At 42.7% G+C, this 27,819-nt stretch overlaps 1 long non-coding RNA gene across 2 annotated transcripts; it reads right to left on the bottom strand.

Moving 5' to 3' along the window:
* Positions 1–1,036: 1,036 nt before the first annotated feature.
* LOC102666399 (uncharacterized) lies at positions 1,037–27,819 on the bottom strand. 2 transcript variants are annotated; one of them, XR_001387977.3, is made up of 5 exons: positions 27,418–27,819; positions 26,596–26,754; positions 21,710–21,744; positions 21,432–21,507; positions 1,037–1,088 (listed from the first exon to the last, which is right to left on the bottom strand). It is a non-coding gene; the product is annotated as an uncharacterized lncRNA (long non-coding RNA). The 2 variants fall into 2 exon arrangements; XR_005890995.1 differs by having other exon boundaries at positions 26,596–27,819.

Here is a 27,819-nt window from a genome sequence, read left to right as displayed (position 1 = left end):
CATGAAAAGGAAGCGGAGCCCTGGCTCTGCATGCTAAGGCTCATCTGGTACAGACAGTCATGGGTCCGTACATGTGCTCGGTGGTTGGCCGCCTGCTGGCGAACCAAATGCCGTAAATACTGCTCCATGTCAAATGCCCCAGCCTGGCCAGCCTGATGAGGTGGTGGGGGCGCGCCTGCGGCCTGTGGAGCATCACCCTGACCCTGTCTCTGGGTACAGTACTTCTCAATAAAAACCCGGGTGATGGGCGGCGGAATCACCTTGGTAGGTGCAACGGGGACTCCGAACGACTGGCAGAGTCCTGTGATCAGTGCGGGGAATCCCAGGGCCCTGTTGGACTTATCTGGGTCCAAAGGGTGCCTAGTGGGCGCCATACCTGCAAAAATATAGATGGCATCAGCGATCAACTGAGCCACATGGATGCTCATCCGTGTCAGGATGGCGTACACCAGCTGGCACTTCGGCATGGGGAGGTCGGAATTATGATCGGTGGGCAGGATGTTGCTGAGCAGCAGAGTCATCCATATCTGAGTCAGGGTGGTCATGTTGGTGCGCATGATCCGCACCCGTCTTCCGGCAGCAGTCCGGGCAAAATCCTGCCCCGGTATACATAGCAACTGGGCGATGGCCTCCTCATCGAACCCATCAGACCGGTTCCTCCTCTGGCCATACTCGCACTCCTGGCCCTCTTCTAACACCAACGGATATCCCAGGAGCTGGCCGATAGCGTCGGCATCGAACGGGATCCACTGACCCCTAACCCAGGATCTCATGTCACGCACGCCCTCCTCTGTTGGCCAAGCATTGGCATAAAACTCAAGGACTATTTCTGGATCAAACTTGGCCATGGGAGTAACCAGTGGTGCCCACCGCCGGCGCCCTATTTCCTCCTGGAAATCAGTATACTCGTCGTCCCTGAGCTGGACGCGTCGCTCCCGGAGAAACGACCACCCCTTGATGGCTTCGAAGCGCTGCTGGTGTACCGCGCTCCTAAAGCGGTGACTATCATACTCCGGAGCAGAACTAGTTCCTTCTGCTGCCTTGTCCTTCCTGGACCTCTTTGAGGCAAGCTTCCTCGGGGCCATTTCCTACGAAGGCAAACATTTGGAAAGTTAGTTTTACCAGTGGGATACTATTCTTAAAACAAAAATGACATACAACCTCCTCCCATAAATACAAACATCAATGTAAATTTAGAGGAAGCTTATGCGCATATTTCCTTACAAACGTTCTCTTGCACAAGACATTCTATTAACCAAAAAAAATGCACCCATATACAATCAAGGCAGCTTCGTTACCTAGATTATTTACACGTACTTCCAAGGTGTATTTATTACTTACATCACACACCTCCTTGGCTAAATTCACATACATGCATACTCAAAGCATTTTGGGGTACCAAAAATTGCACATGTGCACATCTTGGTATTTCTAATACCTATACATACACAAACTTCATGATGAATCTTGACTATCTACACAATAAGGTGCTACATTTTATGCTCTTTTCAAGTTTTTGCTACCTAAAGCCGCATGCAAATTCAAATATATTTTCCTTTGCTGACTAAAATTGTATTCAAATTAAAAGGTATACATTTTTTGGTAATGTATCTTCTTTACATAACATGCAACATATTTATGTATATTTTTTTGTGAGACATTTTGACTACCAAAAATTATATGTACATACATCCAAGTATTTTGCTATCATACCCAAAGTGTAAATTGCCAAAGGTATTTTGCTACCTATTCTAAACCTACACATTTATGATGAGCAAAATTCCTAACCCTCTAGGCATAGGGAAAATATTGTAGCGTGGCCCATAGCTGATTGCTGGCCAAAAAAGGGTAACTTTACCCAATATGCACCTCCTTTTGTGCTTTTTTTTTTTTTTTTGCATAAAATTTCAGTTTCTAGGACTAGGATATATGTGGGGCAATTACTCTAGCCTTTTTCGGGAATGAATACATATTCCAAAAAAATAGAAAATATGCACAAACCAAAATACCCCATGGGTTGTCTCACGCTAATGCCATTGAGGCATTTCACCGAACACTTGGTGGGCGCGCGTTTAGGCATCAATAGCAAGAGAACGGGGACAATGTGGCATGTCCTATTGTTTCAAAATGCATTATAGGCCTAGGGCCATCTCATACCAACCCCTAATTCAACCTAATCAAGCAAGAAAACAAATCAAAATTGCCCCATATATTTGAGCACACTCCCACAATTTAGAGCACCAAAAGGAGATCAAAATACACCAATGAAAAGCTAGAAAGCTTAGGGATGGAATACTTACTTGTTGGTGATGAACAAAAGCGCAAAACGGAATCAAAAAATGCGAAAAAGGATGACCCTAGGGCTGCAAATTCGTCAATCCCGTGGGTATGGCTTTTGAAAGGGGGGAAAAGAAGTTTTTGAATGTAAAAACGCCCCCCCTTTCGTCATTTTTATAATTTGGTGCAGGGGTGGCTCGCCCAGGCGAGCTAACCTGCACTTTTTTTTTTTGAGGGGAACATTAATCATGTCCCCTCCCTTCTCATGGATTAGCATTTTGCCTAACTTGAACTTACTTAGGTTAGAATTAGGCGTTGATTACTTATTTTATTATTACTCTTTTCCTTTTTAAAACAAACAAATAGTAAAAGAAAGCTGCAAAATACAAAGGATACGGGGCTGCCTTGCAGCGACATTCCCTGCTTGTTTCGCACAGAGAAGGGCAACGATCGGTCGATCGTGACCCCATCCCCGCTTGCGTTCATCCTTAAGTACCTGCAAGTAATAAACAACCAGGTATGGCCAATCTTGGCCGCATCATTACCCTACCTTGATTGGTTTCTGCCGTTCATGTTTTGTCTTCACTCCAGAAGGTAGCCCAAGGTGATCCTGCCCCTGTTTTACCACAACAATATACATGCGTATGCATGAATGTTTTCAAACGCAGAAAATTTAGGGAAAGTTGGTTCAGGTTCAATTCTAATTAAGCGCTTGGGGGATCCCATGAACTGAGCGGAAGGGCTCAGGCGATCACAAATTAACGCAAGGTGTGAAACTAACGTGAGGACTAAAAGCCTCAAATCTATGTTCATCTCTTTGAAAGATCGTAACAAGAGATACAACGGACCGGAAATCCCTGGGGGGAAATCTAGAAAACGCATAAAGATAGAGAACATGCAGCGACATCCTTAATTGCCCCAGCTTCTAAGCATAATATTGTTTGACGACATCAGAGTTCACGGGTGAAGGTAGCTCTTCGCCATCCATGTTGGTAAGCACCAGGGCTCCTCCGGAGAAAGCCCTCTTCACAACAAAAGGCCCTTCGTAGTTCGGGGCCCATTTCCCTCGGTGGTCCTTGACAGCATGGGACATTTTCTTTAGCACAAGGTCTCCCTCATGGACCTGCGTAAGCGTACTTTCTTGTCGAACGCGCTCTTCATTCTTTGCTGGTACAAGCGCCCATGACTCATGGCCGTTAAGCGCTTACCCTCAATGAGGTTGAGCTGATCGTAGCGTGTTTGAGCCCACTCTGATTCCTTTAATCCGGATTCTTCCAAGATCCTTAATGACAGGACTTCTACCTCAAATGGTAACACCGCCTCCATCCCATATACCAATGAGAACGGCGTTGCCCCAGTTGACGTTCGCACTGAAGTCCGGTAACCGTGCAACGCGAATGGGAGCATCTCGTGCCAATCCTTGTATGACACGGTCATCTTTTGGATAATCTTTTTGATATTCTTATTGGCTGCTTCCACGGCTCCATTCATCTTTGGCCGGTAGGGTGTGGAATTGTGATGCTGGATTTTAAACTCCTCGCACATTTCCCCCATCATCTTGTTATTCAGGTTGGTGCCGTTGTCCGTGATAATCTTTCTTGGCAAACCATATCGGCAGATGATCTCCTTCTTAATGAACCTGACCACTACACCCCTCGTGACATTGGTGTAGGAAGCTGCCTCGACCCACTTGGTGAAATAATCTATCGCTACGAGGATGAAGCGATGACCATTCGAGGCCTTGGGCTCAATGGCCCCGATGACATCTATTCCCCACATGGAGAAAGGCCAAGGGGCGGACATGACATTCAGGGGATGCGGTGGGGCATTGACATTATCCGCGAATGCTTGACATTTGTGGCACTTCCTCACATGGACACAACAATCACTTTCCATGGTAAGCCAGTAATAACCTGCTCTTAAGATCTTCCTGGCCATAGCATGCCCGTTGGCGTGCGTTCCAAACGAGCCCTCATGGACTTCCTCGATCATGTGATTTGCCTCCTTGGCATCCACACATCGCAGGAGTGTCATGTCGTGATTTCTCTTATACAGTGTGCCTCCGCTCATGAAGAAACTGGCTGCCAACCTCCTCAATGTCCTTTTATCGTTGTCGGCAATCTCTGGCGGGTATTCTTTGCTTACGACATACCGCTTGATGTCGTAATACCAAGGCTTTCCGTCCCGTTCCTCTTCCACTTGGCAACAATGTGCGGGTTTGCCACGACACTGAAATTCAATGTAGGGTAGGTCCCCGTGCGGTGTTAGCTGGAACATAGATGCCAACGTAGCAAGTGCATCCGCCATTTGATTTTCCTCGCGGGGAACATGATGGAAGGAGATCTCATCGAAAGTCTTAGCCAATTCCTTGATGTAGGCTTTGTAGGGTATCAGCTTGGGATCTCTAGTTTCCCATTCCCCTCTCAGCTGATGGATTACCAACGCTGAGTCGCCGTACACCTTGAGTAATTTGACATCGGAGTCAATTGCTGCCTGGACGGCTAGGGCACATGCTTCATATTCGGCCATGTTGTTGGTGCAGTCGAATCCTAGCCTGGCTGTGAAAGGTACACATTGATTGTCCGGAGAGATCAACACTGCCCCAACGCCATGACCTAGAATGTTTGACGCTCCGTCAAACCATACAGTCCATTTGTCCCGATCTTCGTCCAACTTTTCCTCGAACAAGGCCATGATGTCCTCATCCGGGAATTCCGGATGCATGGGCTGGTAGTCGTTAAGAGGCTGTTGGGCCAAATAATCTGCCAAAGCGCTTCCTTTTATCGCCTTTTGGGTGACGTAGACTATATCAAACTCAGATAGCAAGACTTGCCACTGGGCGATTCGTCCTGTGAGAGCTGGCTTTTCAAAGATGTACTTGACCGGGTCCATTTTGGATATCAACCAGGTAGTATGGCTCAGCATGTACTGCCTTAAGCGAAGGGACGCCCATACTAAAGCACAACACGTTCTTTCGAGCAAGGAGTAATTCATCTCACAGGTCGTGAACTTCTTACTTAGGTAGTAAACAGCGCGCTCTTTCTTCCCGGATTCGTCATGTTGCCCCAGCATACATCCCATTGATTCGTCCAAGACTGTCATGTACAAAATGAGAGGCCTTCCAGGTACTGGTGGCATAAGCACGGGAGGATTCATTAGGCACTTTTTGATCCTTCCAAAAGCCTCTTGGCAATCCTCATTCCACCGATCAGTTTGGTTTTTGCGCAAGAGTTTAAACAACGGCTCACAAATGGTGGTGAGCTGCGATATGAATCTGGCAATATAATTCAAACGCCCCAGGAAACCTCGGACTTGCCTCTCTGTACGGGGTTCCGGCATCTCAAGGATAGCCTTCACTTTTTCAGGGTCTACCTCTATCCCTTTCTGGCTTACAACGAAACCAAGCAATTTCCCTGATTTGACCCCAAAGGTACACTTAGCGGGGTTCAACCTTAATTGATATTTCTTAAGCCTTTCGAACAACTTCCGCAGGTTGACAAGGTGTTCTTCCTCAGATTTAGATTTAGCAATTATGTCGTCCACGTAGACCTCGATCTCTTGATGCATCATATCATGGAACAAAGCTACCATGGCCCGTTGATAAGTTGCCCCGGCATTCTTGAGTCCAAAGGACATCACCTTGTAACAGAACGTTCCCCACAGGGTGACGAAAGTAGTCTTTTCCATATCCTCGGGCGCCATCTTTATCTGATTGTAACCAGAGAAACCGTCCATGAAGGAAAATAAAGCGAAATTGGCCGTGTTATCTACGAGGATATCGATGTGTGGTAAAGGAAAATTGTCCTTGGGACTGGCCCGATTCAGGTCCCGATAATCTACACACATTCGTACTTTCCCATCTTTTTTAGGAACTGGTACGATGTTGGCAACCCATTCTGGATACCGAGCGACGGCCAGAAATCCAGCGTCAAATTGCTTCTTCACTTCTTTTATCTTCAAGGATGTTTCGGGCTTCATCCTCCTCAATTTCTGTTTTACCGGGGAACACCCGGGATTTAGAGGTAATCGGTGCTGCACAATGTCAGAACTCAAACCGGGCATATCTTGGTATGACCAAGCAAAGATGTCTTGGTAGTCTTTAAGCAGGATTATTAATTCTTCACGGATAGGTGCGGTAATGCCTGTACCTATCTTTACTTCCCTCTTTCCACTGCCAATTCCTAAGTCTACTAGCTCTGTTTCTTCTTGATGAGGCCCCATTTCTTGGTCCTCATGGGCGACCATTCTTTCTAGTTCCGAAGGAAGTCCCACATCCTCATCTCCTTCATCTTCCGTTTGATTCATCTCTTGCTCGAAGTCGATAGACGGGTCCCAGGTATTAGTACCTTCGGGGGACTCGTCATCGAATCTGCCGTTTTAGAAAAAGAAGTAAACATGCAAATGAATGAGAATGGGTAGAGACCAGGAACAGATGAAGCAAGATCCTTGTATTATAAATTCAAAAACAAAAGACACAAAGCCTTAACAAAAGGAAAAACTCTAAAGCCTAGGCCCAACTATAGAGCTTTTAAAACCGTAAAGGTTTACATTATGCTTGTTGCGTAAATGCCGGGGCGTTCCTCCACTCGCCAATTTCCCAGCTGGAAATCAGGAGAGCATGGTCATACCAAATCCAAAGTACTCGGAATATCATCTTCGCATATCGCGAACGCTTGACCTTTGTCTCCCGAACCCGCACTTATAAAGCTTCTACTTATGTGGCAGGGCGGGCTTCCTTCACCTTCTTGTCTCCAACGCGAACATTGACCATTGTTCTTCCTTCCCGCAATGCTTCTTTTCATGTCTGCCTGAGTGGGCTTATAGCCTAAACCATACTTCCCACGATTTCCTTGAGTATTTATCAGGCTAGTTATGCCGCCGTTGTTTTTTCCTAAACCCATCCCGGGTTCAAAACCGTTCCCCAACATAACTCGGGCCATCATTACCGCTGCATCGGACAGACAAGGTTGCCCAAAGAGGGAGTCCACGGAGGAAATGCTGACCACCTCAAAAGACTGGAAAGCAGTTTCTAACGATTCTTCTGCGGCTTCCACATAAGGCATGGAGGATGGGCAGCTTACCAAGATATCTTCCTCGCCTGACACGATGACCAAGTGCCCCTCCACTACGAATTTCAGCTTTTGGTGGAGCGTAGACGGCACGACTCCCACTGAGTGGATCCACGGGCGCCCTAACAGGCAGCTGTAGGGGGGGTTAATATCCATTATTTGGAAGGTGACTTGACAGGTGTGAGGGCCTATTTGTACTGGGAGATCGATCTCTCCCCTAACCTCTCGGCGAGTGCCGTCGAAGGCCCGAACCACCATTGAACTTGGTTTTAAGTGGGAAACATTGAATGGTAACTTCTCCAAAGTGCTCTTAGGCATCACGTTTAAACTGGAACCATTATCGATGAGTACCTTGGCTACGATATGGTCCATACACTTAACTGACACGTGTAAAGCCTTATTATGCCCTCTCCCCTCGGCGGGGATTTCTTCTTCGGCGAAGGCAAGATAGTTGTTGGCAGTGATATTGTTGACCAGCCCTCCGAAACCTTCTACCGAGATATCTTGGGCCACGTGAGCCTCGTTCAGCACTTTTACTAGCAGAGCCCGATGAGGCTCGGAGCTCATAAGTAACTCCAGCAGCGAGACCCTAGCCGGGGTTTTGTTGAGCTGTTCGATAACCTTGAATTCGCTCTGCTGAATTATGCGAAGGAACTCGCTGGCTTCCTCTAGCGACACCTCCTTTCTACCATCCTTTTTCTCTGGGGGCCCCTTTGCTGGAATATCTTTATTCGAAGCGTGGGGTGCTTCGCCATCTTGTTCCTCCACCACTTTTCCTTTTCCTTTGACGTCGGCGGGTTGGACTGGTAGGTCCGGAGGTGCGAACATACGACCACTACGGGTCACACCACTCAGCCCCGTGATACTTGTTACTTTAGCTGACAGCGAGCTGACGTCAGTGACTTCTTCTTCCTTCTTCCCCGGAGGTGTATATCTCCACGGGACCGCGTGACTATTTTGATATGGGAAAGGAACAGGTTTGGCCATTAAGGGGTGCCCGGGCTTTTGCGAGGCTGCACTTTTAGTGAAGTATATCACCAAGGGTTTGGGCTTCGCAACACCGCTCCCCTCCGTAGATTGCATGCATATGTGCTGCTCTTCTTTTCCTTCAATGCCGACTTCTAGTCGACCTTGGTCTATCATCCGCTGTAACAATTCCTCTACTTCCAAACACGTCTCCATGTCATGCATCTCGCCGGAATGTAGCAGACAGGAATTCTCCTTACACCCACTATGGGGAATTACACCTCACTTTTGTAGGGCCTCAAAGATAAACCTCCTAGGGGTTGCCACATCTCTTAAAGGTTTAGACCTGTGGGGCCTATCGGATTCAACTGCATTAACTGCTCCCCCTCCATGATTGGCGAGCGGGTTGGTCCTCACATTGGGCCGATCCTCTTGGAAAGTCAGCCATCCGGCATCCATTAAATGTTGGACCTTGTATTTAAGGGCCAAGCATTTTTCGACGGAATGCCCCGGGACACCCCCATGGTACTTGCAAGTTGCATTAGGGTCATACCACTTCGGGAAAGGGGGTTCGAGGACCCTTCCGGGAGTTACCACGGCCAAATGATTGGCAATGAGGGATGGTAGAAGATCTTCGTACGTCATTGGGAGCGGGGTGAATTCCGGCAATGGCCTTGGAGGGAAGTTCCTTGTCGTGTTGGAATTACCGGCCGGTCGAGTCGTGTTCGGAGTTGGAACTTGGGGAGCTTCCCTCTGGGTGGGTGCCTTAGGCTGCACGGGTGTTGAACTAGAGGCGTTCCCCGCATGAGCCGAGAAGCTTGGGTGATGTTGCGCGTACTGATGGGTACCATGAGGTGTTTGCTGGGGTTTGACCCACGCGGGTGTTGAAGAGACGGCATGGGCATCTCCTTCTTTCCTTTTTGCCCCTGTCGCCCCGATTCTTTTGGCATTCACGTTTGTGGAGGAAACGTAATCAAACTTTCCTCTCTTCAACCCAACCTCGATTCTTTCCCCGGCAAACACCAGATCCGCAAAGCTGGACGACATGTAACCCACTAGCTTCTCATAGTAGAACACTGGCAGAGTGTCTACCATCATGGTGATCATCTCTCTCTCAACCATGGGAGGAGCTACTTGTGCCGCCAAATCCCTCCATCGCTGCGCATATTCTTTAAAGGTTTCACCCTCTTTCTTGAACATATTCTGCAGTTGAGTACGGTCAGGAGCCATATCAGAATTGTACTGATACTGCCTTAGGAAGGCGGTAATCAGATCCTTCCAAGTACGGATACGGGAAGCTTCCAAATTAGTGTACCACACTACCGCAGCTCCGGCCAAGCTATCCTGAAAGAAGTGTATCAACAGCTTTTCATCTTTAGAATGGGCGCCCATCTTACGGCAGTACATTTTGAGATGGTTTTTGGGACAAGTCGTCCCTTTATACTTGTCGAAGTCCGGCACTTTGAACTTCGGGGGAATAACAACATCGGGTACTAAGCAAAGATCCGTCATGTCTGCAAACGGATAGTCCCCAAATCCTTCCAATGCCCTCAATCTTTCCTCAAGGAGATCGAGCTTCCTCCTTTCTTCAGTTGCCGGGGGCGGCCCTTCCATAGATAAAACTATTGGCGATGCTGCGATGTTGGGTTGAGGCAACGTGCCTGGTGCCGGCCCTTCGGGGATCGGGGGATAAAACTCGACATCCCTCCGAGCATAATCTTGAGGGTCTTTATGGACTTCGTCGGGCTGCTGAGGAGGCTCTTTTTCATGGACGGGAGAAGCAATGTGGCCCGCATCTTCTTGCAAGATGGGTGGTGAATAGTTGGGCGGCAATCCATAAGGGTAAGCCGCTCGGTTGTATCCCAGGTGAGGGCTGCCATCGTGCCCCAGTGTGTCCCTTCCCCGTCCTACTATGTTTGAGGGAGGATGGTGCGTAGTTGCCAAGAGAGTCGGGTCTGCTTCGGCAGCCGAACTGACAGCGGCGGCAGTGGCCGCGTTCTTCTCCATGAGCTGCTTCATACCTAACATGGCCTCCATCATGGAGGCCATTTGTTCTTTCAGAGCCGACATGTCGGCTTTCATCTGTTCCTGCGTCTCCTCTTGATCACCCATCGTTCTAGATTTGGATCTGGTGCGATAGGGATCCCTTGCGGCGCGTTTAGTTATGGTGTTTCTCCCTAAAAAACCAAACGTGAGGAGTGGGTAAAGAAAGAAAATGCATGCTAGAGATGAGATGTAGGAGTGATTTGATTTGCACAAGCTTTTTGGAGTAGAAACATGGGACCAACTCATTTTATTTCAAAAAGGAAGTCATATCTAGTCAAGGTCTGAGAGACCATACAAGTTTCCTAACGATTTCTAATTATGTGGGCCATTAAGTCTATCATATGCTGACAATAGCCGAGAAGCCCATGAATCTCTTCGGGGGCGGAGTAGGTGTCTGCCATCGCCTTGGCCTTGGCTAACAATCGGGGAAGTTCTTGACTCCCGTTCAAGGTAAGAGCAAACCGATCCATCCACATGGTTGCCTCTTGGTGTAAAGAGTCGATCACCCTTCCTCTAGCCTCTTTTTCCGCGTATACTTGGGCATACTCATCCGCGATTCTATGCTCGTGGGCCGTGGCTAGACCTAACTCTTCTTGGTACTTGGCGATGATAGCTAACATGTTGGTCTCTGTCTCGCATAAACGCTGAGACAAGCTTCTTTTGGACCTTGAACAAGCAATCAACTCCTCTTTCAGAACCATGCTATGTGCTCGCGACTGGTCCCTTTCTTCCCTTCGTAACTTGAGTTCATTATTGCTACCCCATAGAGCTCCGCGAAATTTGTTCCGGCCATACTCTTCCTTGCGAGCCCTCTTGGTCTCTTGTTCAAGGGCTCTTGCGGTAATTGCATTCTCTTCCCGTAACCCGGCACACTCCTTCCGAACGTGTGTAGCAGCCAACTTGAACTTCTCCTTGGCGAGTTTTGCCTTTCCTAACTCGCTTTTGAGAGCTTGGACTTCTTCGTCCTCTTTCGGTGCTTCAAAATTCTCTTCGCTGACGACTTTTAACTTGGCGAGCCAATCTAAACCTCGTATGCGAACTTTCAGCCATTCGTGGTACCCACCAATGATGCCATTACGAATGCCTCTAAGCTCTTGATCTTTCCTTAACGGGGTTTCCCATGCCTTATGGATTCTTTGTATAGTCTTGGAATTTTGTGCGCCGAGATCCCTCACAAGGAAAGGAGACATGCTTTCTTCCGTCGGTGTTCCCCTCATGGGGTACCCTAGTTGTCTTATAGCGAGCGTGGGATTGTAATTAATACAACCCCTCGTTCCTACCAGCGGAATGTTTGGGTATCTTCCACATGAGAAAAGGACTCCTTCTTTTCCTTCCTTCCATCGGGGGAACCAACTGATTGTTCTACCTCCTATCCCGGCCAAGAGCTGGTCCCAATCCATTCTCCTCTTTTCAGTACACGAGCGATGGCTCAGGAGCGGACATGGATGTCTTGTGTCTTGTTGGAACAAGTGTGAAACCAACCAAACACAGAGGGCGGGTAAGCAACAGATGATCCGTGCGCTACTATTCTCGCACCTTCGGTCAAATGTGTCAAATAGATCTGCCAAGACAGCTACCACCGGACTTTCCTTGCTATGGTGGTAGGCAAGGAAAGCGTCGATTGCTGCTAGGTCTACCAAACCATCCACGTTTGGAAAGAGGACGACCCCAAAAATTAGCAAAGCTAACACATCCATAAACGGGACCCAGTCTCCTTGATTGGCCATACCCCTCGCCTTGTCTTCTAGGTACTTCTGTGGTAGGCCCGCTATGCCGTTCCGAGTCTGTTTTATGCGGTCCAAACCTCTTGCTGAATCCTTGACCACAGTTGCAATTCTGCTCAAAGAGGGGAGACATCCGGAGGAAAGATATGGTTTTCTTCCCCCGAGAGGACATCCTAGAATTTCTTCAAATTCTTCAATGGTTGGTACTAATTGGAAGTCTCCGAATGTGAAGCATCTCAAAGGCTGGTCGTAGTATTGGGTGAGTGATGCAATGGCTTCTATGGACACCTCTGCTATGGTCAACTCTAAGATCTTTCCGTAAGTCTTGCGGAAAGCTTGCATTTGGAGGGGTTCCATCAACCGCCCTAATTCCTTGATGCTGGTGGTATCTGGGCTTTTGACCTTGACTTGGTAGAACCTCTTGCCGGTTTGATTTGTTCCCATGCTTACTAAAGTGAGACAAAAGCTGGTGCAAATCAAAACTCCGATATCTCATGGGTGGGATGGATGAATGCATGAAAAAATGCATATGACACAGATGCAAAACGAATACGGGGGTCCGGGGAATTTGTCACCTTCTTAGATACGACATCTAGGGGTAGCGAAATGCCCCAACGCACGTTTTTAAGAAGGCGACACGGACCCTCCGTTGGTTTGTTTACAGTAGGGATCAAGACAGAACCCATATGCAATGCCTATGCAAAAGACACAATGCGGGAATGTGCACAGTATGACAATATTTACCGAACATAAGCAAAAGGGTATATGATACTCATGCATGGCAGTGTGAAAAATGGCACGCAGCGTGTTTGCTTCGTGCCCCTATTGAAGGGACCTATAAGGGAGAGAACTAACTAGGCTTTTAGCAATAATTCCCAAGGTAGTTATATCTCTCTTGATGGTTTCTAGAGGTATCATCCCCTTTGACGAACATATTGTAGCAGTAGGGACTACTAGCAACAATAGGTTTTCAAAGAGAAAAGCTCTAGATGAGGGTTCACTGTAATCAAGCAAGTCGGAGACCTAGCATGATTACAGATTCACCTCCACTCCTTATGCTCCCATGAACCCGGGTATAGGGCCCTTTTTCACTCACAGTGCGTGCAAATAGTGTTGGTGTTTGTGTGCATCAAATGAATAAATATTTACTTCATGCATACATTTAAAACGCACTAAAAGCAACAAAGAGTTTATATACACAAGAACATAATGAAAGGAAACCAACAAAGGGGTAAGTCACGGTAAAACATTGCACAAAATTAAATGGCCTAACTCTCTAAAAACAGTCCCCAGTGGAGTCGCCAACTGTCGCAACCTACCCTTCGGCGGGAGGGCGACGCGAGACTCGCGGGATGCGTGTTCCACGAAAGGAATACGCGCGGAGTCGCCACCAATGTTTATTTGAGGAAAACGTCGGAAAAACCGGAAAAGACGCGATCTACGAACTTTTAAGTGAAAGGTTCGGGAGTTGTATTTACGCACGGGGAAGGTATTAGCACCCCACACGTCCGCCCCAAGGGACGGCAGCCTTTAATCGAATGTGCAAACGTGACTTTGATTTTTACGTTCCTTTTTATGTCCTTATATCCTTTTATACCCTTTTTATATTTTTCCCTTTTTTGTGGTCGACAAGGGTGTTTCCCTTTGCTCCTACGTATTCCTCAATTTGGGATGAGAAAATCAGACCTACGTAGTTCTTTTTTATCAAGTGATTCCTTTTTTACTTTAAGAGGTGATCATTTTAAGGCGTTGGACCTTAAAAATGATCCATTTTACTTAGTGAGGAAATGAAATGACAAACTTCAAAAGCCTATTTTTTTGGACGAGCTTGACTAGGCGAATTGATTTTAGCCTTTTAGTTTCACTTTAGTTATTAATCAATTCGATTAAGAATGAGAAATCCCAAAGAGAAAACGTCCACTTGATTTTCCGCTTTATTTTACTAAAAGATGTCTTTTTGATTATTATATTATTTTTTACCTCTTTTTGATTTCCAACGTGGTTACGGCACGACCGAACGGTCGGAATTTATTTTAACCGAAGTTAATGGATAATACAATTCAAACGTTCGGTGGAAATTTATTTTATTTTTAAGTTAAGCGAGAAATGACTTAAGTAAAATGGCTTAAGCACGTCAACAGGGGGTATAAAAAGTAAACAAAACGAGAATAAAAATGCACGAAACACAATGTGGACCACTACGGGCACATAGAATGAATCGAAAAGCTTGGTTCGAGGTACTTACCCGTTGAAAATCGAAGAACGATGAAGAACGAATGAAGAACGTCGAAGAACGGTTGAAATCTTTGCGAAATTCCTCACGGAAAACGTTACGGAAACGTTCCGGAAGCGCCTCGGCTTAGATTTTCTTCACGGAAACAATTTTTCCAAGCAAATTCGAAAGAGAGAGAAGTGCCTAAGGGGCTGAACCCCTTCCTTCTTGCCTTCCTCCCCTATTTATAGCAAAATAGGGGAGGTGGTTGCCGCCCAGCTCGCCTAGGCGAGCTCAGCTCGCCCAGGCGAGCAAGGTTGCTTCCTCCAGAAGCAACCGCCTTCTGGAGGAATATTCCTGAGGGCCCAAGTGGGCCTGGGTGCTATTTGCACCCCCATTTTTACTAAGTACACCCCCCTCTGCTGTTTTTTGGTGATTCTTTTTTCGTAAAGTTACGGAAACTTACGAATTTCGTAACGATACTTGTTTTCTTTCCGTAATGTTACGGAACCTTGCGGATTACATAATCATCCCCTTTTTGACTTACGGAATGTTACGGAACCTCACTTAATTATGCAACGATGCTTCCATTTGATTTCCGGTGTGTCACGGAAACTTACGGATTGTGCATCAATATTTTTTTGGTTTTTCGGCATGTCCTGGAATTTCACAAATTGCCTAATGATGGGTGCCAAGCACCTCACGAGGACCAAAGAATGGTCGCACGTCATCGAGCAAAGGTCCCCGGACGAAATTAGGGTATGACAATAGGTGATCCAACAGATCATGTTCAAGCTTGACTGTCATTAAAAACACAATGACACACTGCACCAGTCTCCAAGGTGGAGCCTAAACACATCAACGAGGCAATGCAAGACGATAACTGATGAAAGTGATGCAAGAGCTTGACCAGTTTCAACAGAATGATGTTTGGAAGCTTGTTGAATTACCGAAAGGAAATAAGGTAGTTGTAGCAAAATGGATATTTCATAACAAATTGGACGAAAATGGTGAGGTTGTGAGAAACAAGGCAATATTAGTCTCTAAAGGTGACTCACAATAGGAAGGTATAAACTACATAGAAACTTTTGCACATATTGCACGTTTAGAAGCAATACGCATCTTACTTTCATTTGCAACCTATAGTAATATGAAGTTGTATTAAATGGATCTAAAAAACACATTTTTAAATGGATTAATCCAAGAAGAAGTTTCTATTGAACAATCTCCTGGATTTCAAAGTGAAACCCTTCTTCAACATGTTTTTAAACTCAACAAAGCATCATATGGACTTAAACAAGCTCCTAGAGCTTGGTATGAAAAACTAAGTTCATTCTTTTTGGAAAATGGTTTTGAACAAGGAAAGGTTGACACAACTCTCTTTCAAAAGAATTATAAGTCTCAATTTATACTAGTACAAGTATATGTGGACAACATTATCTTTGGTGCCACTAATGAAATGCTTTGTGAAGATTTATCTAAGTTAATATGGACTGAGTTCAAAATGAGCATGATGGGTGAGCTGAAGTTTAGAAGCAAGCTTCATGATGATGAATCAAGTTGATTCAAGTAGTTTTGATGATGACAAAAAACCCAAGAGAATGATTTCAAGATTGAGTCAACAAGTTTCAATAATCAAGAGAAGTTTGATTTCAAGATTCAAGAGAAGATGAATTCAAGATTCAAGAGAAGAAATGAAGAAGACTTCACAAGGGAAGTATTGAAAAGATCTTTCAAAAAACAAACAGCACAATTTTGTTTTTCAAAAGAGTTTTTCTCAAAATTTTCTAAGTTACCAAAGTTTTTACTCTCTAGTAATTGATTACCAGTTTCCTGTAATTGATTACCAATGGCAAAGTTTGATTTCAAAAGTTTTCAACTGAATTTGCAACGTTCCAATTGATTTCAAAATGGTGTAATCGATTACAATATATTGGTAATCGATTACCAGTGTATCTGAACGTTGAAATTCAAAATCAATTGTGAAGAGTCATATATTTTCATAAAATGCTTTGTGTAATCGATTACATGGTTTTGGTAATCGATTACCAGTGACAAGTTTTGAATAAAAATCAAAAGATGTAACTCTTCCAATGGTTTTCAGGTTTTTCTCAAGGTTATAACTCTTCCAATGGTTTTCTTGACCATACATGAAGAGTCTATAAAAGCAAGACCTTGACTTGCATTTCGAAAACTCTTACATAAGTTTTCCAATTAACTTTTGAACATATCTTTGAACTTCTACTTCTCCTTCTTCCTTTGCCAAAAGCTTTCAAAGTTTTCTGGTTTCTAAACCTTGTTCTTTCACAGAAAACAAAAGTGTGTCATTCATCTTTTTCATTCTCTTCTCTTTTTGTCAAAAAGAATTCGCCAAGGACTAACCGCTTGAATTCTTTTTGTGTCTCATTTCTCCCTTTTCCAAAAGAACAAAGGACTAACCGCCTGAATTCTTTTGTGTCTCTCTTCTCCCTTTGCCAAAAAGAATTCGACAAGGACTAACCGCCTGAATTCTTTTTGTGTCTCTCATCTCCCTTTTCCAAAAGAACAAAGGACTAACCGCCTGAATTCTTTTGTGTCTCCCTTTTCCCTTGTCAAAGAATTCAAAACGACACAGTCTGAGAATTCTTTTGATTCTTTCCTTTCCCTTAAACAAAAGATTTCAAAGGACTAATCGCCTGAGATATCTTTTGTTTCCCCTTCACAAAGTTTCAAAGGACTAACCGCTTGAGAACTTTGTCTTAACACATTAGAGGGTACATCCTTTGTGGTAAAAGTAGAGGGTACATATACTTGGGTTGTTGTAACTGAGAACAAGGGAGGGTATATCTCTTGTGGATCAGTTCAAGTGGAGGGTACATCCACTTGGTTGTTCAAAGAGAACAAGGGAGGGTACATCCCTTGTGGATCTTTGCCTGTAAAGGATTTTACAAGGTTGGAAAGAAATCTCAAGGACCGTAGGTCGCTTGGGGACTGGATGTAGGCACGGGTTGTTGCCGAACCAGTATAAAACTCTTGTGTTTGTCTTCTTCTTCCCTACACTCTTTAATTTCCACTGTGCACTTCCATTATCGCTTTTACTTTTGGTTAAGTTTCTATTTTTGTTCTTTACTTTCTTAACATTATAGTAAAAGCCTAATTGAATCTAGTAACATTAAAAAAGATAAATTTTTAATTAGTAAAGGTTCATTAATAATTAATTCAACCCCCCCTTTTTAATTATTCTGAGGCCACTTGATCCAACATGAAGTTCTTTCTAGGATTGCAAATAAAGCAAACACCACAAGGCATTTATATTCATTAGACCAAGTATGTAAAAGAACTATTAAAGAAGTTCAATATGAGTGATGCAAAAGAAATGAAGACTCCTATGCATCCATTACACATCTTGGACTGGACGAGGAATCAACGAAGGTGGACGAGACCAAATACAGAGCAATGATTGGCTCACTGCTCTACCTTACTGCGTCCAGGCATGATATAATGTTTAGTGTTTGTTTATGTTCTCGATTTCAAAAAGGATCAAGGGAAGTTCATTTAATTGCAGTTAAACATATATCCAGACATTTAATTAGAACTTCTAACCTTGGTCTCTTGTTCAAAAGAAGAGAAAGTTTCAGACTCACAAGCTATTGCAATGAAAACTATAATGGTGATAAAATTGAAAGAAAAGGTACAAGTGGAAGTTTTCACTTGATAAGATGCAACTTAGTCACATGGATATGCAAGAAGCAAGGATCAAGTGCATTATCTACTATTGAAGCAAAATACATGTCAACAACAAGTTGTTGCACTCAACTTCTATGGATATTGAAGACTATAGCATCTATGAGAGTAAAATTCCTATCTATTGTGATAATAGAGATACTATAAGTCTTTCAAAAAATCTAGCATTGCATTCCCAATCAAAGCATATAAAAATTAAACATCATTTTATATGAGATCATGTTCAAAATGGTACAGTGGATTTATAGTTTGTACCCATTGATGAACAAGTTGCTGATATTTTTATAAAATCATTAACTGAAGAAAGGTTGATTAAGTTAAAGAGTTAACTTGGAATGATCTCTGTAAATGATTAATTTAATATCCATATGTCGTCCACTAATGCATCCAAGGGCATGTCATCCATTAGCCATTATCATACACTCACAATGTTCAATACATGGACTATATGTCATGCATTTTATAAAACACATTGTTTTCCTTCGCGAAACGTTGTAAGTGCTTGAAAAAGCCAAAAATCCCATTATAAAAACCTCATATTTTTAAACTCTTGGACCTACACTCTCCTTGCAAACACTTGAACTTCCCTCTAAGTTTTCCAAACCCTAGACTTCTTCCCTCTCAAATGGCCTCTACAACACTTTTTTGACATCCAAGAACTCGAAAAATTGGGTCTAAAGTTGATTGAAACCTAGCTATTTTGTGGTAAGTCATTTCTTCAATGAACCCCAAACCATCTACCCTGAACTGATAAGGACCTTCTGGCGACATGTTGAGTTTGTCAACAAGAAGACCATATAGCCTCTAAGGTTTTGGGAGTAAAGGTCGTATTGTCATCGATGCCATTGCTAAAGCAACAAGGTGTTTGCATGAGGACAGTACCTACCAAGAAGGTTGGGGAGAAGAACTATGACTCTCATGTCAGCAGAGCTCTCTACAAAGAACTTTTAAAAGGGTTGGTGTTCAGAAGACCATCTTTTACAACTTAATGTATGGGAAGGCGAAAATCTAGGAAACCAGAGTGTACTTCACAAGGTCGGCTCCAAGATAAACCCTCTCTGACCTCCACATGTTTATGATGTTCACTTGATGAAGAACCTACCATTTGACCTTCCACACATGATATATATCAACATTCTGAGGAACCTCAAGGGCCTAGGTGGTCTGGACGACATCTACTATGCAACCCTCATTAACAAGCTTTTATGGGATCAAGGAGTCTATCATGTGTTCAACAAGATGGACGAGGACTCCAAGCATACCTTAATAGTTAAAGGTTTAGTAGTCGCTAAACAACAAAAGTTTAGAAAAACCAACTTAAAGGCTATGAAGGTGGCCTTGGAAAAAACTTTGAAGGAGGCTCTAGAAGTGGATGTGCACGCCATCAACAAGCCAAACAAAAGAGATTCGCCAAGTCCATTCCTATTGAAGGCCTTGGTCTGGATAGCTTTGGCATGGCAAGAAAAATTAAGAAGATCAATGTTGGGTAGAAAAAGAAGAAGAAAACCAGAAAACAATCCTAAAGGGATGAAGAAGAAAATGTGATTTTGGCCAAGGAACACAAGACCAAAAGAAGGCACGAGTCTGTTGCATCCTCTCTTGAGTGTCCACCCATAATAAGTCCAATCACACAAAGGTTGAAGGACTTAAGTGAGACAAATGATGATAATGAAGGGTTGGTACAAGTGGCCATTTAGAAAAGGAAAGTTGTTGTAGCTGACTCACCTACTCCCAAGAAAACCAAAAAAGCCAAGAAGGCTCAACCTGTAGCTGAACCACGTGCATCCATTCTTCCTTCATCAATTCCCCGACGAGTCAAGACAAGGGCTACCAAGGCCAATCCAAAGATTGGGGACAAAGAATAGGCATTTTCCTTCACTGGAAATAAAGAAGATCCAACCTCTTCCTCATCAGAAGATGTATCCACTAATGACACTCCTCTCATGCCACTCTGCAAGTCTGCACCAACTCCAAAACCGCCTCCACCTCCCTCTTCGATACACCTGGATAGGTTCAGAAGGGCAGCTCCAAGGAAGCCATTAACAAATGAACAACGTTTCCCCCTAGCTTTATAAGTTTGCATAATTGTTAGTAAATATGGTTTGCAAACTCCATGGACTGCCCACGAGTATTCTTTCTAATTGTGACCATATATTTGTTGATTGTTTTTGGGCTGACTTGTTCAATTTCAATGGAACCACCTCCACATAATCTATACCTATTATCCTCAGTCGGATGGGCAAATGAAGGTTATGAACTGTACTATAGAACAATACCTGCGTGTGTTCCTCTATCATAGACCCTCTCAATGGTTTCATTTTTTGCCTTGGGTTGAATATCATTATAACACATCAAATCATTCCTCCTCCAGGTTCTCTCCATTTTAGGTTATATATGGTAAACACCCTCTATCCATACCCACTTATATGGTTGAAACATCTTTTGTGGCTGCTTGCAATGATGTCCTTCTTTCTCAGGATGAAATTTTCACCTTAATTCTCCAGAATCTTTCTAAGGCTCAAGCTTTTATGAAGATTCAGACTGATCGACACTAGCAGTAGAATCTTGGGTGTATGTTAAACTCCAGCCACATCGCCAAATTTCTATCTCTCGGACCAAATACCATAAACTTTCCAAGTGTTATTATGGTCCATATCAGATTATGGAGATGGTGGGGATTGTGGCTTACAAGCTTGCTTTGCCCATTACCTACCAAATTTATAATGTTTTCCATTGCTCTCTTTTGAAGCCGCATTTGGGACCTTCTCCCACTTCTTTTTAACACATTCCCCCTCAATCTCGTGCCAATGATCCCTTAGTCACTCCTTTGACTATTCTAAACCTTCGCATCGTGGAGGTTAATAGTGCTCTCACCCCCAAAGCTTTGGTCCAATGGTGTGGTCTTTCCCTTGATGACACTTCTTGGGGGAAATTGGGATGAGTTATGTGCCATCCACAACCTTGAGGACAAGATTGGTTTTGATGGGGAAGGTATTGATACCGACGAGCCAATTATGTAGAAGTTTCCAATTCATAATCCAATTGAAGAAGCCCAAGTTTATGCTAATAGACCATCAAGAGTCGATGTTAGGTCTAATAGGAACTCTGATTTTATATATTGCAAATAAAGGTTATTATGGGGAATATTGATATAGATAGTTCTAAAAACATATTATGCTAGAGGAAATTTGTTAGCACTCAGTGGGTTGTTAGAATATTTGCCTCTGTCTTATATATGGATGTAAGAAGGTCTTGGAAAGGGAGGGAAAATTATCCTATTCTTCTATTCTATTATTGGAGGCCTCTCTGTCCTCAAATTCAGAGAACCCTTTCTTTAACAAATAAAGAGTTGAGCAATTCTACAAAAACAATCTATTATAATACATATAGGAAAAAAAGGTATAGTTCACCTACCTGGCACCAAAGTGCCTCCATTAAAACCCATGAACAAGTCCCAAATTTGCCTTCCTTTGTCTTTGTCAAACCAACACTTTAATAAAAAAAAAATGTAATGTCAATAACTACAATATAAAAAAATGTTAATTTTTCACTACACAATATAAAGTCAACTTCATGGACATCCTTAATAACAATCAGGTCTAATGCAACCCAACTTATATGGATAAGTAAACAGCCAGTCCAGATATTCTTCAAAATAGTCACAGATTAACCAACATGTGAATGTTCCATACCTCCTTCAAACTCTTCTTGAAGGGTTGCTCCTCCTCTTTATATGAAAATGAAAGACAGATAGTCAATATAAGGAGACAACAAAAAAACTACTACTATCTTTCATTACTTATGCATGAACATGATAGGAGGCATATTTTATTCTTGTGGTATTATACTTTATTAATTACAGGAATCATAATAACAACATTAATATACAAAAAGCAAAGAAATGAGGTAACTAAAGTTATGTTACCTACCAACAACAAAGCAGTTCAAACTAAAGTATAAATTTCATTAGAATCTAAACGAAAACAATCATGACAATGTAATAATCACTAAATCAACACTAGGTTAAGTTCAACAACTGATTAACTCTGCTTTTCATTGTAACATCCTGGAGATTTCTACCCGGAATTTTTGGAAACGATGTATTTTGAATGATTATATATATAAGTATTATTCAGTGTATATGCCTATATGTTCTTAGTAGAAGTAGGAATAGTGGGGGCAAGATACGCGGGTTAGGCTAATTAAGAAAGAGAAGCCCATAACTGGGAGGTTATGGGTTGATTCTTAATTAATTAGTTTAAAAATCATCGTTTTGCGTGCGACTTAAAATTTAATGAAACCAACCTCTAAACCACGCTCGGGGTTTTATTCTGAGCGTTTTGATATATATATTGCCTACTTTCGAAAACTGGCCCTGACGGACGCAGAGAAACACGAGGAATTGGAACCAGAGAAACGGCAAGCAAACCGAGGCAGGATTTTAGCGTTTCAAAGGTCAGATTTTTCTCACTTTTTGTGGCTGAGTATGGGTCACAATCAAAAGAGAAAGTGGGCCCTTTTTGCTCCACTCAAATGGAGACATGTGGCATTGCTTAAATAAAATAATAGAAAAAGAGAAAACCCTTTTATTTAAAACCAAAAAGCTATATTCTCTCTCCTCACTCAGCCAAGAAAAAAATTCAGAAGCTCTCTCTCTCTCTCACGTTTCCATTCTCTTCTCCTTCATTCTCCATTGAAGCTCCAAACAAAGCTTCGACCTTTGGTGCCCATTTCTGCTCCAAATCGCGAAAGGAGAGCATTTTCGGAGTCGTGAAGTGCGTGTCTACGAGTGGGACTTCGAAATTTCAGGTTTGGGTGGACTTCTTTCTCCTTTGATTTTCGTGGTTATAGGGTTTTGGGAGATATGATGGGTAGTTTTGTTAGTTTTCTGCTTCATGATAGTTATTTGTGAAGACTCTTGTTGAAAGCTTGTTGAACTTGCCATGTTTGGATGAGTTAAGCTTACCCATTCAGTTTTAGGGTTTTTATGATGATGCTTGTGATGTTTATGTGCTGAAATTGCTTATGGAAAACTGTTAGAGATGAAAGGTAGAGTTAACCTAGGGTTAGAAAGTGAGAATGTGGTGTTATGAGTGGAAAAAGAGTGAGGCTTTGAGAGTTGAAAGGCTAAATCTGGATTCTGTGGTAAATGGAGGTTAAAATGAGTTAACCCTAGCTTGAAATGCCATTTAGAACATGTGAGAAAGGTTAAGCTGAGCTAGAGAGAAAAACAAATGACCAAAGTGAACCAAGAGCCATTTCTAGGGCAAAATTGGGTGTTGAGGAGTCAAATTTTGATTCGGTGGAATTTTAGGTGTAAATCCAGTTTGAGCAAGTTTAGATTGATGTTATAGACTTGTGTGAGGTGAGAGTTTGCTCCAAATTTACCTCATTCTCAATTTCACTTCTCAAACCTAGAAAACTCATTGAATTGAGGGGTATTGGACACCTAGATTCTGTGTTGCTGTGTTTTGAAGCTTGACTTTGGGTTAGACATGATTGATACATGATTTGGGACTTGTAGAAATTGATTTGGGCAAGATTGGATGAGGGGAAGTGTGATTTTCGAAATCTGCACTTATGCAGAATTTTGCTGTCAAAATAGGTGCAGCAGGATTTTGGCTTTGTGTAGAAAAATGCTTGTGTGTGATTGGCTGTGGAAAGAGTAGTGCAGAATGAGTTCTGGATGTTTGCTAGTAGATCCCAACGGTCAAAATGTAGGCTCATGTACTAGAGACTCCCAGTAAAAATTTCGAGTTGATCCAACGGTTAACGAATGGGAACGAAGGAAATGTTTCTGGGGTATTTGTATGTGAAAAGCTGTGATTTTGGTTGGTGTTTTGGGCAGAGTTTTCTGCCTTTGCCCTATTTTGCTTGGCTGTGATAGCTTGTGCTGTTTGAATGTTGTATTACTTTGATGTTGGGGAAGCTTGGGAGGATTGATGGGGACCCGGTGTTGAGAGAAACGAGGATATGGGCTACGTGGGAGTACGTGAGCTCAGTTGGAGGTGGGCAACAGGGGATGGTGGGTTTATGCGCGCTTTGTGGATGTGGAAAACTTGTTGTGCACCATCGCCCGACCGCCACCTAGTACCACATGTGATGGGTACCCCATAATCCTACAAGCTTGAGATGAGGAAGTGTTGAAGGGTGAAACTTCCTGCTTTTATTCGTTGACCACAGAGTGGTACTTGGAGATATGTCGCGGGGGTCAGGAGACCTTGGGGACGTCAGGTGGGGTGCTATTGCCCAAAACCAAGCTTGACCAATCCCGACCCAACCCGGGCATAGTCAGTCAGTGAGAACCTGTGATGTACCTAAACAGGCGAGCTCCTGGCAGTCAACAGATAAAAGGAACAAAGACCACAAAGCAAGGAGGCTTGTGGTGGCTGGCCAGCTGTGAACTTTGATTGACATGTGGGTTATGGCCTCTGGTAATCGATTACCAAGGGTGGGTAATCGATTACAAGGCTTAAAAATGAAGACAGGAGGCTAAGATGGTCTCTGGTAATCGATTACCACGGGGTGTAATCGATTACCAGGCTTGAAAACGAGGTCAGGAAGTTAAGGGAGCTTCTGGTAATCAATTACCAGGGGATGTAATTGATTACCAGGCTTAAAAAGGGAACTAAGAGATGGTGGAGGCCTCTGGTAATCGATTACCAGTCTGTGTAATCGATTACACAGAGGAATGGGTCACTGGTAATCGATTACCAAGTATGTGTAATCGATTACACAGTGCATTTTTGCAGATTTCATGTTCTGAGGCTGTGTAATTCGAGTTTAGCCTCTGGTAATCGATTACCAAGTCTGTGTAATCGATTACCAGAGATGAAAAGCCTTAAGATACCCCTTTTAATTGCACGTAGTGGTTATGAGACGCATTGTGTTGCGGCATAGTTAGATTCTTGTGAAAGAGTCTACCCCTTTCTTTTCCTTCTTGTAGATCGTGATGGCGGCACAGCTAATCCATGATCGAGTGGAGATGGAGTGCCTAGAGGGAGCTTGGGAGACCCTCAAAGGCAACACGAGGTGCCGATTTCGGGGCACCATTCGATTCACGGCTACTTCTTTGGTGCATCCAGATGAACCTGCACGGACGCTTCAGCGCACGGTGGAGTGGATACTACCCACGCCTACACCATATCGTCTAGTGGAGCCAGTCCAATTGATTGAGGTAACGTCGTCCGAGGAAGACCTTGAGGAGGATCCCGAGGAGCTACCTCCTGAGCCTGCTGTGGATGCTCTTGACTTTCTAGAGGGCGATGAGGATCCACTTCTTGAGGTGGATTCTCCCGAGGAAGTCATGTCGGCATCTGAGGCAGATTCTACGGAGGATAGTGGCCCGGGGGAGATGGCGATCAGCGGAGGCTCTTCATCGTAGTGGACAGTTCCATGGATTAGTTTTATATACTTTTGAGGGTGGGTGTATCTAGGACTGACTGTTAGGTTTACTCTTTTGTTTTTGTATGGGTAGACCTGATGTATAGGAATTTGATGATTGTATACATGTGGCTGAAGCCACCACTATGGACACCTTTGCTCTGGATGACACTGTGTATTTTGTAAAACTCCCATATTTTGGACAGCTTTAAATGATGAATGCATTTATGACCAATCTTGTTATTTGAAAAGAAAGCATTAGCAAAATTATTTGTAAAAAAGTTTATCGACCGTATTTTATTCTTTTATTTTCACGTGACGACCTAAAGTAATGGCTGATATACTCTTCCTTTTGAAACAGCAAAATAGTTTAGAGATCACGAGTGATAAGAAAGAAATGACTCCGAATAGAGTTGTGAACTGGCCATTCAGGACTCTATAGTGAGGATTTTCCTTCTAAACCTTGTTATGGTGAAAAGAGAAAGAAATGAAAAAGAAAAAGAAGAAAAAAAAATTATTACCATGGTTTTTGTTATTTAGATTATTACCATCAAACCAGTCATTATTTTGGGGACGCCACATTCATGACACATTAGAATATAAAAACAAAACCATTTCTTGCAACATTAAAAGCCAAAATATAAAATTTACCAACTTCTAAAGCCTAGCCTAGATTTAATTCAGACCTCCTCAAAAGCAATGTAACAGACTAAATACATGCCTCCATATGGAAATTTGGTCAGGAGTTCTATTTCAACAGCTTTTTGCATCTATTAAGACACAACACAAAAAATTCACTAGATTACAATAGAAAATATTTCAGTATCAAATTTACAATAGAAATCTGATTGAGGAAAGACCATTTCAGTGGCTTGTTTCACTCAAAGAAAGAAAGGGAAGGGTATTGCAGGAGATTAATTACTAAGAACCATTAGGATGTGTTAATCCTTGACTTTCATTCCTTTCACAAAAACCAACTTGTATGCATGAGTTGTTGGTCTATAGTTTTTACTTCAAAATTTTGGGCAATATAAAAGACACCATTTTAAAGTTGTTTCCATTTTTCTATCCCCAATTTTTTTACTTGAGCATGTATTTTGTCCCTCTAGACAATGAAACGATCAAACACAATACATTGCCAATGTAATGATCACCAAATACAAATGGCAATTACAATCAAAATAAGAAATCTTACATCTTTATCCATAAAAATCATGTCTAGTATTAGTCGTGATGTATTCCTCCTACTCCAAATATTAACAATTCTGACAACTATTTTCCATGTTTCTCGAGTCATTTATGTCCTTGATATAGCTAAGTTTGTGAGCCATTCTTAGTGATGATTCTCTAGAGTCTAGAAGACACAAAAAATACATTAGTAATCAGATCAAGTAAATGAACTACCATTTTCCTATAGCATAAAGACATGTTGCAAGAAAGTAAGCCATAAAATAGAAATGAAAGGAGGCACATGAGGAGTACATATTTAGACAAACTGTCCAACACAATCAAAGAAATAATTCCACAACACAATAAGAAAAAGATCAAAATGACAAATCAAGAGAAACATTTGACTTTAAAAAGTTAGTTAAACTCAAATGCAGAAAAAAAATACATTCACAATAGGTAATGAAGAAAATCAAGAGGCGCACCGAAACACCCAAAGATCCTAACAACACAAGTCTCTCTACCTCTACTACCCAACACAAACATATTCACAAAAAAAAAAATCAAAAGTGACAATGCTAACAAAACTTGCTTATGACACAACAGAGGAGGAAATTTCCCTAAAATGTAAAACACCCAAACAATATTTTATCAGTTATAAGAAGAAGAAAATTTATCAGTGTTGAGAAGAAGATAAAAATCTCAAATACCAAGTGAAATTCAAAAACATTAGCTTACCAGTACCACAACAAAATGCTTGCCTTTTTGGGTGAGAAGGAGAAGAAGGAAAGGAATCGAATATCCGATGTCAAAGATTTAAAATCCCATATTAAAAAAAGAACTTTCTTACCAAGTTTGCTTTTTCCATTGGAGAGGCTGAGAAGACGAGCCACCAACAGTCGAGGTTTGCATTTTCTGTTGGAGAGACCAAGAAGACGAGTCAGCAAGAAGGAGAAAGTGAAGTAGAAAAGGTTTTCCTTCTTGGTGAAAGAAGGGTTTACGGAGACAAGAGGGAAATGAGCTCATTTTTTGTGTTTGAGAATAGGAAAAGGGTCTAATTGATTTGATGGGTGTCAGATAGAAGAATGGATTTTTTTTAATTTTTTTTCCCAGAGAGAAATCTTCCTTTCTTTCTCTACGTGGAAGAGGAACCTTAGTTTTGTTTCTAGAGAAGAGACTTAATTAAAACGATAAAATAATTAAAAAAAGTGGTATTTTGTTTTGGGTGGAAAATTATTGCACAGAGGTTGAC

Source organism: Glycine max, chromosome 4 (assembly GCF_000004515.6).
Source record: "Glycine max cultivar Williams 82 chromosome 4, Glycine_max_v4.0, whole genome shotgun sequence".
In the NCBI taxonomy this organism is placed as follows: domain Eukaryota; kingdom Viridiplantae; phylum Streptophyta; class Magnoliopsida; order Fabales; family Fabaceae; genus Glycine; species Glycine max.
Note: the sequence above shows the minus strand (reverse complement) of the source record. Positions and strands in the feature narration are given on the sequence as shown.